The sequence below is a fragment of the Ceratotherium simum genome, chromosome 28, assembly GCF_057802395.1.
Source record: "Ceratotherium simum simum isolate JZ-2026a chromosome 28, ASM5780239v1, whole genome shotgun sequence".
In the NCBI taxonomy this organism is placed as follows: domain Eukaryota; kingdom Metazoa; phylum Chordata; class Mammalia; order Perissodactyla; family Rhinocerotidae; genus Ceratotherium; species Ceratotherium simum.
This window is the reverse complement of record NC_141927.1, coordinates 28,442,106-28,452,132: the sequence shown is the minus strand read 5'-3', so window position 1 is coordinate 28,452,132 and position 10,027 is coordinate 28,442,106. Positions and strand designations below refer to the sequence as shown.

Sequence of the window (10,027 nt, the reverse complement as noted above, 5' to 3'; positions counted from 1 at the left end):
GCTGGGGTCGCTCAGGCACCGTGAGGGGAAAGCCCTACAGCTTGGACGTGGCCTCGACCCCGGCCCTCTTGATCTCCAGTTCTCAGTAGCCCGAAGGCAGAAGGGAGCCCTCCGAACCCTCCGTGCCCCCTGCACTGAGCGGGGCACGTCGAGCGTTCGACTCGCGTTTGTTCCGCGACGTCCGGGTGCGGGTTCCTGGGGGTGGGGGGGGGGAGTGGGCGTGGCTGCGTCTGGGCGCCGCCCACTCGGGGCCGCGACTTCGGACTCGCGCGCGACTCGCGCCTCTAGAGCGTGGAGGCCGAGAACGCCGCCCGGGTGGCGGCTGCTCTCGGCGCTGCAGGGCGCTGACCTGCCCCGGGCCGCCCGGGCCGTCCGCGCGCCGCGTCGCCGCCGAGCAGAGCCCGCGCTCGGACGATGCCCGCCGGCGGTGGCCGCCCGCTGTCTCGCTGCAGGAGCCGGTGGACTCGGGTGGGCGAGGGCGGCTCGGGAGCGGGGCGTGGCGGCGTTCGGGCTCGGGCGAGGGGTACCCGGGGTGAGCAGCCCCCGACGGCCGACGGGCGGGCGGACCTACGCGCCCGGGATGCGCCGCCGCGTGTCCGTGCGCTTTGGCCGTTGTAAGGGCTGAAGGGAGGTTTTGCGGGACTGCTTCGCCTCGGTAGTCCTTGACTTCTTGATTCACCTCTTGGAACATCTTGAAATTTTTCGGGTCCCACAGTGATGTGGGTGCAGAAAAAGTCTGCTGACCCTCAGGTAGGTTAATATGAGCCTCTTCTAAGCCCATCCCCACTCACATCTTTGAAGGCAGTTTCCATCCTTTCCACGCTTGTGGTTGAATTTATTCTATTCCTTTGGAATGCTCAGTTTGACGTTCGTGGCCGTCGTGGTGGCTACGTGGAAAAAACTGTTTAGTAATGATAGTACAGAAGGAGGAAAGGTCGAGGGTTACTGGTAACTCCAAGCTTTAAAAGATGACACAGTTCCCCTCAAGTTGTAAAAATTGTGGGCTCCATGTGCAGTGTGAAGCATCCCAACACCGTTAGTGCCTTGTTTGCTTTTTGGGGTGATGGATGAATATGGGACTATTTCCAAGTATAGAGTCGAAGTGACACAAAATTATAATTTGCTTAAGTTTTTGAATTTCCTTTTTGCTAATTGTCTAAGTGTGTATGTGTAGACGGAGTAGAAGTGGTACAAGCTTTAAGAAAAGTGTCATTGAGTAGTTAATTTTATTTGACATTCTAAAAAGGTTTTAGGCTTCATTCAGAATATATCATTGCTGATTGGAAAGGAGGGTACATTTTAACATTTGAGGCCAAGGGGACTGGAGGAGTGAAATGAGTATTTAGAGATATTTTTGATGCTCTTTCGTTGCTCACTTCTTAAAAGCTTCTAATTAAGAAAAAAAAACTGTCTTTACCTTATGGCTCACATATTTAAAATCTGAACTTTACTTAATCATAAAGATGTCAAAATTTTGGGGAGAATGCCTAAGCGTCTTGAATACCCGTGCACATTTTCTTTTTAAAAATTTATTGAAGAATTCATATGACTAGGGAAAAATAATTAGTTATCTGCAGAGATCAATTGTTGACCAATAGGGAGAATAGCATGATAACTTTTATTTACATTTTGTGAAATTTTAATTCTAGTGGCTAGTGATAATTTCAATTTGAGTATACATTTCAGCCGTATTTTATTTTTGTAGTTTAATACATTAAAAATGTTTTATTATATCCCAGTGTATGCATATGGAATCATTATGTTGTTCACCTGAGAGTAATATGATGCTATATGTCAGTTGTATCCCAATTTAGAAAATGTTTTATACAACCAGTAAAGTATAATAATTATAGTATCTTTATTAATGAAATATCATTATAGTGCTTTTACTCAATTGCAAGTGACCTGAGGATCATCAGTTTTTCTCTCAGTATACCAGCTAGTGTATTTGGGCACTTTTAAATTATAAAGTTATGTTTTATTATAGTGAAGGATGACAATAATGTACCTGGATTGCAAAATTTTTAAATTAGAGAAAACAATCACCGTTTTCACAGTACCCAAAGATTAATTTTAGAAAATCGGTAATCATGATATTTGGTAAATGTATTACTTTGGTCTGCCTTTGCTGGGTTTCTGTTTCCTCTCTCATTTATTTCAAAATATCTTTGCTTTCGTGAAAGATGATTTAGGGAACTTGAAGTGCCTCCATATTATCCTGTTAGATGTGACAATCTGATTAACTTTGCAAACCCTGCATGTGTTGCACAGTTGGGATTAGTTTTCCTCTAAATCTTACCTTTTTTCTTTTTTTTTTTTTTAATTTTTATTTATTTTATTTTTTCCCCCAAAGCCCCGGTAGATAGTTGTATATCATAGCTGCACATCCTTCTAGTTGCTGTATGTGGGTCGCGGCCTCATCGTAGCCGGAGAAGCGGTGCGTCGGTGCGAGCTCGGGATCCGAACCCGGGCCGCTAGAAGCGGAGCGCGCGCACTTAACCGCTAAGCTACGGGGCCGCCCTTACCTTTTTTCTATTCATATTTTGTTATTTATCCTGATTTTCAAAAAGGAACTTTTTTTGCTTTATTTGAACAAATATTTCCAGAACACCAGTATTTTATTCATTGGTTTGATGCATTTATAAGTGATATTCTAAGGTGATTTATTTTTACCTTGTAGTATTTTCAGTTTTATAAAATTAGTCCAGTAGTAGGGTTAGATTATCAGGAATTAACTTTTTAGAAATAGCTATATTTTACAAGGTGAGGTGAAGTTGTGTAATAAGCTGAGCAAAGTTCAGAAAATTTAAAACTCATGTATAGAGTAAATTTGATGATTGCCTTAATGAGCAACTTTGCCTATTAAGATAGTCTCTGAAGTCTGGTGGTAACTCTATATCCTTGGAATGTATAATCCACATAATGCAAAGCCTTTGTAATTACTGCTCTTTGAAACTAACAGTAGCTGCTCCTGAGGGTCTGTCTTAATTGCAACAGCTGAGACTGGCAAAGCTGCAGCGACTGCTTTCACCTGTATGGCTGGGACTATGTGTGGACAATTAAATCCTTATCAGAACCTAATTTTCGTTTTGGATATCTTTGGTAGTGCTCATTCTATTAGACTCTAGATAAATAGCTCAAAAAATACTTTGATTTTTAGGTTTCTCTGAGAGGTTTAACCCACTGTAACTCAACTTGAGGATTTTGACGACAGTAATGCAATAGAGAAAATCAGTAATTTGAGTATCTAGCTTATCAGGATACAAATCTAAAACCTCCTGCGCTAATGCACTCGACTCTGGGGGGAAAATACATTCCTTTTGCCAATGAAGGTAAAATTTTATTTCTTTTACATTTTTGTAAGCATAAGCTTGTTAGCACTGGTATATTTACAAATTGAACAACAAGACTGTAAAGTGTATGTGTGTGAGAGAGAGAAAGAATGAGTAAATGGCATTTTTTATATTAAATCAGCAGGAACCATTGTAATCTTCTCATCTAGAGGTTTTTAACTTGGGATACATGGACTTCAGTGATTACTAGAAGCCCCTCATTGTTTGCAAAAATGTGTGGATTGTCTTAATTGTTGTTGAGGAAAAGATATGTGGCATCATCAGACTCACTAAAGGGTGTGAGACCCCCTTCCCCAGAAACAAAGCTAGCAGTAATAAACTTGAGAAAGGTTGTTTTTAGAGGAACGCGTTTTCAGTTTTAGGAACGCGTTTTCAGTTTTATAAACTGAAGTAGCTGGATAGTCTCAGGGCTGGAACTCAAACCTAGGTTCTCAACTGCCAATCCTTTGCTTCTCCCATTAGTCAGCGTTTATTGCACCGTGTAGTGACTCCTTATTTGATAGGGCAGTGTTCTGTACTCTGTGGCTTACAAGTAAAGCCTTTTGTTTAGAGAGACATTTCAAGCTCACATAAGCATTTTAATGCAGGATCTTAGCGGAAACTATGAGCAAAAAACAGATTATCATCTGTAAAGGGAGATATGAACAAATATTTCCTAATATAACTAGATGAAAACATTACCACAATTTTGTGCCATTAATATAATACAGCAAATCTAAAAGGGACAAAGCTTTTATAAGATCAGCAAATTCTTTGCTAGTAGAATTACATATTGTAGTTGTGGTCAGGGAAGTCTGTAAGCACTTTGAGCTTGGAATGATAGTTTTACTTAAGGATTATACGTCCTTTACATTCTGTGTGGTGTGTTTTGTGTGACATCATATTTAGCCAAGGAATAGGAAGCAATTGCAACAAACAACAAAAGAATAAATTTTAAAGAAGGGTTCCACAAATCCATCTTTCTCTCTCTTTAGAAAACCCAATTTTTTGGTCTTTCTTTTGCAGGTGTCTTTCAAGCCCATTTCAATCTATTAAACCTCGTATTTTAGTTTTCCCAAATTTGTTATGTGCCTGCCCATCTGAGGTATTTAGCCCATACAAATACAAGCATTTTGTATATACTTGTTCTCTCTTAAAGCTAAAAAGAGAATAGGGCTTCACTGGTCAATAAATAGTAACTATTTGAAAAAGAATGGAGGAATTTTAGATGATTAACATTAAACTGTAAGGATTAAAAAATAACTTCCTTCTGTGATTAAACATGCGTTAATAATAACAGCCAACACTTGTATTATAGCTCTTTACTATAAATGGGTCATTGTTGTTTTTGTTGTGTATATTAATTCAGTTAATCAGTATAGCAGGAGAATGTCGATTAACTGAATTAACTTACTAAGTAGATATTTAATTTCCCATTTTCATATGTGAAGAAATTGAGGCACAGAGAGATTGGGTAGGTGGTCCAAAGTTGCACAGTTAGTAAGGGGCACAACAGGATTTGGAACCAGGTGATCTGGCTTTACCAAAGTGCCACTAAAAATATTTGTCTCTAATCTATGGCATGAGTAAGTCAAATAGTTTTCTTTTAAAAACAATCTATCTGAACTACTTACGCTAACTTTTTTTAAAGGAAAATTATTTGCTACAAATTTGCTGAGTCTGAAAAAAAGCTGATGGCAAATTATTCTGTTTTGGTCACCTTATATTTGTGGACTATCCAAAAGTGAGACTAAAATTTTTAGTTTAACAGAAGAATAGCATCACAAAAGTCAAGAAAAATGATCCAACTTCATTTCTCTGCCTAAGGTGCCATGACTGGTGTTCTAGTTACTTTTCTTCTGGGGACTCAATAATATTCAAGTTTTGCCTACAAGTTTCTTTGAAGTCCTTTAAGTTTCCAGTCCGTCTACTTGATGTAATCCCCACCAGGTTTATTTTAGCTTTTTAGACATTGCATGATTAATGTGCTTCTACAGAATTTTGGAGAAACCTGTTTGTTTTTAAAACAGTCAGGTATAGTCTTAAAATGAATGTGAAGTTAGAAATAGACAAATTATATTAAAACCCATTCTTGATAGGAACATTATTAAGGATGCACATTATTAGCTTGTTGCTCATATGCAAGAAGATTGGATAATTGCCATTTGTTACCCTCTCAAATTTAAACTTAAATACGGAAAATTTAATTTTCAAATGAACATTCTGCCTGTTTCATGAGAAGGATGTATAATTAGGTAAGTTTATTTAGGAATTATAATTGTGTATTAGTGTTTTCTGGGCATGACTCCCTTATAAATATGCATGATCCAATATTAAATAGTTATCTTAAAAAAAATTTTTTTTGACCTTATCTTTCTGGCCTCAGCCATACATTTCTTACTTTTAGGTTCAGCAGACCATAATAGGTGAATAATGATTGGTGGCTATATTTTCCATACCAGAATGTCTAGAAAATGAAGCTACTTTTTAATTCTTTAGACCTACACAGAAAGATAGCTTAATATTTTAAAATGAGAGGAACACCTTGAATAGCAAGAATGATTCAGTGCACAGTTCATTGACGTTAGGGGCCAATATGAGGAATACTTTTGGTTTTTATCTAGAAAACAGTGCAGTATAGGAGGAAAAGTTGATTCAGTGTTGGTTCAGTCTTAGAAATTTATCAAGCAATGCCTCATGTATTACCTGTATAGCTCTTTTTCCTACGTTAATAAGCATGCATGGTGTGGATTTTTAGATGTGACCGATTTTAGTGATTATTTTGTTGTTGGGGAAAGTAACTGGTAAGTTTTCTACAAGGATTAAATAAGGTGCTCTTATTTTTTCTTTCCCAAGAGTTTTATATTTTAAGTTCTCTGGAAAATTATATGTCATTATCTTTAATCATCTGATTATTCCTTTATATTTCCCTAATGTCTTTTAGAAAGTCTCATAGCCATAATAGATTAGCTATTAATCTTATCGCTGTGCTTTTACAATAATTCCCTAACTCCTTTTGCATGTAATTTCCATCTGCCGAGCAGAGAATGCACTCAGTTTGAGGTTATATTGATTGATTGACCTATTCCTCGTCTTTCACAGCCTGGTAGCACAATTTACTTCCATATATTACACCCTTCTGGAAACACATCTAATTTCCAGGACTTTGGCCAGGCAATCATCTCTCTGTTTATATTTGTCTTAGGAGGACAAGAAGTGGCTTTAAGCTGGCAAAATGATGACTTTCTTGCTGTTTTCATTTGCTTTTCACTGATTTTTCAATGCAATAATTTAGAGGAAAGCATTGTTTAGATTTAATAGTTGGGCTCCCTAGTAGTAACAATTACCCTCTCATTGTGTTCATCTATAAATATTGTAAAACAAGGTTGATATATAGGAGAAGGGTGGGTAATCCAGGTTATCTTTCTTATGGAGTAGGTTGCAATTTATCCTTTGCTAGTTTAGTCCATGGTAGTGTGGTTCTGTTCGGTCAAGCCAGTCTGAATTTGGGCATTTGGGAAAGTTGAAGGAAGGAATAGGACTGGAGGATTGAGTTAGTGAAGAGTTGAGCTGTTTTCTCACCTTTCTCTGTAGCCAGGATGACCTTGACTTCTTTGTGCAACCTGATCTATTTTTACCCAAGCTCCTAGACTTCAAAGGGGAAGAAACCAGGGGAGTCGTAACCCTTGGGGAACATTTAACTGTATTCCTCTGATGAAAAGCAGCTGGACTGGAAGTACTCTTTCTCATAGCCTAGACTCTTGGGATAGTCTTTAAAGCATGTAATTTACTTTTTACTCTCATTTGACTGCATATAATTAGATAGAAACAGGATCCTCCTTGGGCTTGGAGGAAGAGCCTGCCCCAAACTTTTAGCGAAATCCATCCATAGAGTACAGGACATTAAAACAAAAATAGGACTTCTGAGTCATCACAAAATAATGGAAATCTTTGAGTACTAGTTTTTGTTTCTAGTTTAGGAAACTCCTCAAATTGGAAGTTGGTTGATCCAACATAGACAACTGAACATGAGTTATTGAGCTAAAACAGTTAAACCACATAGTTTAAAGGATAATCTCTCTCTTGCCTATTCTCTTTTCTTGAGGGCAAGTCTAAATCTTGGCAATAAATATAAATGAATAAGCCTTGAGAAATGTGCTGGTAATCATTAGACCTTTCCTTCCTGGAGTGCCCAAATTTTATTGTGCCTCACCATCTAGATTGGTGGTTTCCAAAATGTGGTCCCTGGACCATCAGTATCACCTGGGAATTTATTAGAAATAAAATTCTTGGGCCTCAGCTCAGACATACTGAATTAGAAATTCTGTAGGTGAGACCCAGAAATCTGTGTTTTAATAAGCCCTCTAGATGATTCTGATATATATTTGAGAACCACTAACCGTAGATCATCAGGAATGAACCATGGTTTTTTGCTTTGCTAGTCCATTGCTTCCATATAAATACTTCATTTTTCATGTGGATATTACTGCCTATGTGTACACCAGGAAAAGGCAACCCGTGTTATTAGTATTACGTTGAATGGCACCCAAAGTAAAATTGTTGGTAGCCTTCAGAGTTCTGTTTCCTTGTCTTCTGGCTGAGTACCTGGAACAAGGTAGCTGCTTGATAAATACTTATTAAATGAATTGAATGCCTGCCTCCCTTTCCACCCCAAAAAGCAAAACCACGTTTATATTTTTATTTCTTTTGGGTTCTTTCTCTGCAGGAGCGTTAAGCTTGAAAGTGATGTTCCCAGTTAAGAGCATTTCTTTCTAATAGTGACACTGGTTGAAAGAGATTGCCCATACTAAAAATAAAAAAGAAGAAAGACAAAAAAAGACACGGTTCTTATCTAGCTGATTGTATGCTTTCCTCAGAATTATCTACCAGTAGATCTCAAATGTAGTTTACATCAGAATCACCTGGAGAACTTGTCAGATCATAGATTGCTGGACCCAACTCCTAGAGTTTCTGATAGAGGAGGTCAAGGATGGGGCCAGAAGATTTGCATTACCAATTCCCAGGTGATACTAATGCTGCTGGTCTAGGGACCACAGTTTGAGAACCACTGCCCTTAGTTCACTGAGACCAGAAATACAGGTAATTTCATGACTGTGAATGTTAGTTCCTGGTGCTTGCATAGCCAGTGATCTATAATTGGAAAGTATAGTAGACGTCTGGGTAACCAACTTAACTGAATTTTTTTTCCAGAGGTGTCTGTTAAGATCCTCTTCTTCAACATAAGACTTTTTTTCAGAGTTCTTTAAAAACTGACTCAAGGGGCCGGCCCAGTGGCTTAGCGGTTACGTGCGCGTGCTCCGCTACTGGCAGCCCGGGTTCGGATCCCGGGCGCGCACCGACACACCACTTCTCCGGCCATGCTGAGGCCGGGTCCCACATACAGCAACTAGAAGGATGTGCAATTATGACATACAACTATCTACTGGGGCTTTGGGGAAGGGAAAAAAAAAAAAGGAGGAGGATTGGCAGTAGATGTTAGCTCAGAGCCAGTCTTCCTCAGCAAAAAGAGGAGGATTAGCACGGATGTTAGCTCATGGCTGATCTCCCTCACAAAAAAAAAAAAAAAAAAACTGACTCAAAACTCACCTACCTAAATAATTGAAATGAGGGGAATAGATTCTTTATCCAAATTTTGCCACACTCATCATTTCTCTGCTTCTTTTCACCTCAGGCTTTGTGGGGAGTTTAGCTAAGCTACTCCATAATATTGCTGCTTTGGCATGCATTTTGTTCATCCAAGCAGCCTGCAGTGACCTTACACTGACACTAGCCCCCTCATGCAAGTGCATGCTCTACATAGTAGCCCTCAGTCACAAGCAAATGGAAGTTTCTGATATGACTTCCCCAATGGCCCTTGTGATCAAAAGTCTCCCCTGCCTCCCATTGCCTTCCCTTAGATAAGAAAGACCCCTGTATGGCTTACTACAGCCCTGCTCTCTTGGTTTGAGGTGACCAATCAAGCCTTAGCCCAGGAACCCCAAAGCACTCCACCCACAGACCCTAGTAAAGGCCTGTGCCCCAGGTCCTGCCTCTCTCGGTCTGCACTCTTCCTTGACCTCCCCATGTTGTCCCTTGAAGGGTATCAAGTACTTCCTTCAGGACCTGTGAATAATAAACTCTATTTCATCTCCTCTCGTGGTCGGTTGTTGAACCTTGGCTCACCTTCGGGCACTCTGTGCTCCATTTATTAAGTGTTAATTTGATGTATTCATAACAAGCTTACTTAGTTTTCCAATATAATTTTATACCCAAACATATGTTGCTTGTTTATCTTCTTAAGTTGATATTCGTTTCTCTATTTTCTGTTCTGAAATACAAGTTCGTAAGAAATGAAGAAGTTGGCATTTCTTTTGGATTTTTTCTCACAACTAAACACAGTTTTGTAGATTTGACTCCTTGTCATTTGAATTCTTGCATAACACATTCTTAGCATCTCCTGAAATAGGTTGAAATGAGGTGAAACTGAGGCTTTTTTCCTCCAACTCTTTTATAAGCCATTTTTTCCCTTGCTAAATGGGTAGTTATAAAGAAGAAAATCTGAAATATCTCAGTGAATGCAGAATTCTTATATTTAATAGAAACTTTAGTTGAATATTTTCCCCTATACCCATATAAACACGTACATTCCTCTGCAGATTAAATTTAGAGTTGCTGTACTAGATAGGTTCTAGTAG

The 10,027-nt window shown here is 39.1% G+C and overlaps 1 protein-coding gene across 1 annotated transcript in view; it reads left to right on the top strand.

The window, feature by feature from the left end:
• The first annotated feature begins 378 nt into the window (after positions 1–378).
• Positions 379–10,027, top strand: part of TEX15 (testis expressed 15, meiosis and synapsis associated) — a 95,879-nt gene continuing 86,230 nt past the window's right edge. Inside the window, exon 1 of the mRNA XM_087418483.1 lies at positions 379–750. The gene's annotated coding sequence lies outside the window, so the exon portion shown is untranslated. The remainder of the gene's footprint in view (positions 751–10,027) is intronic.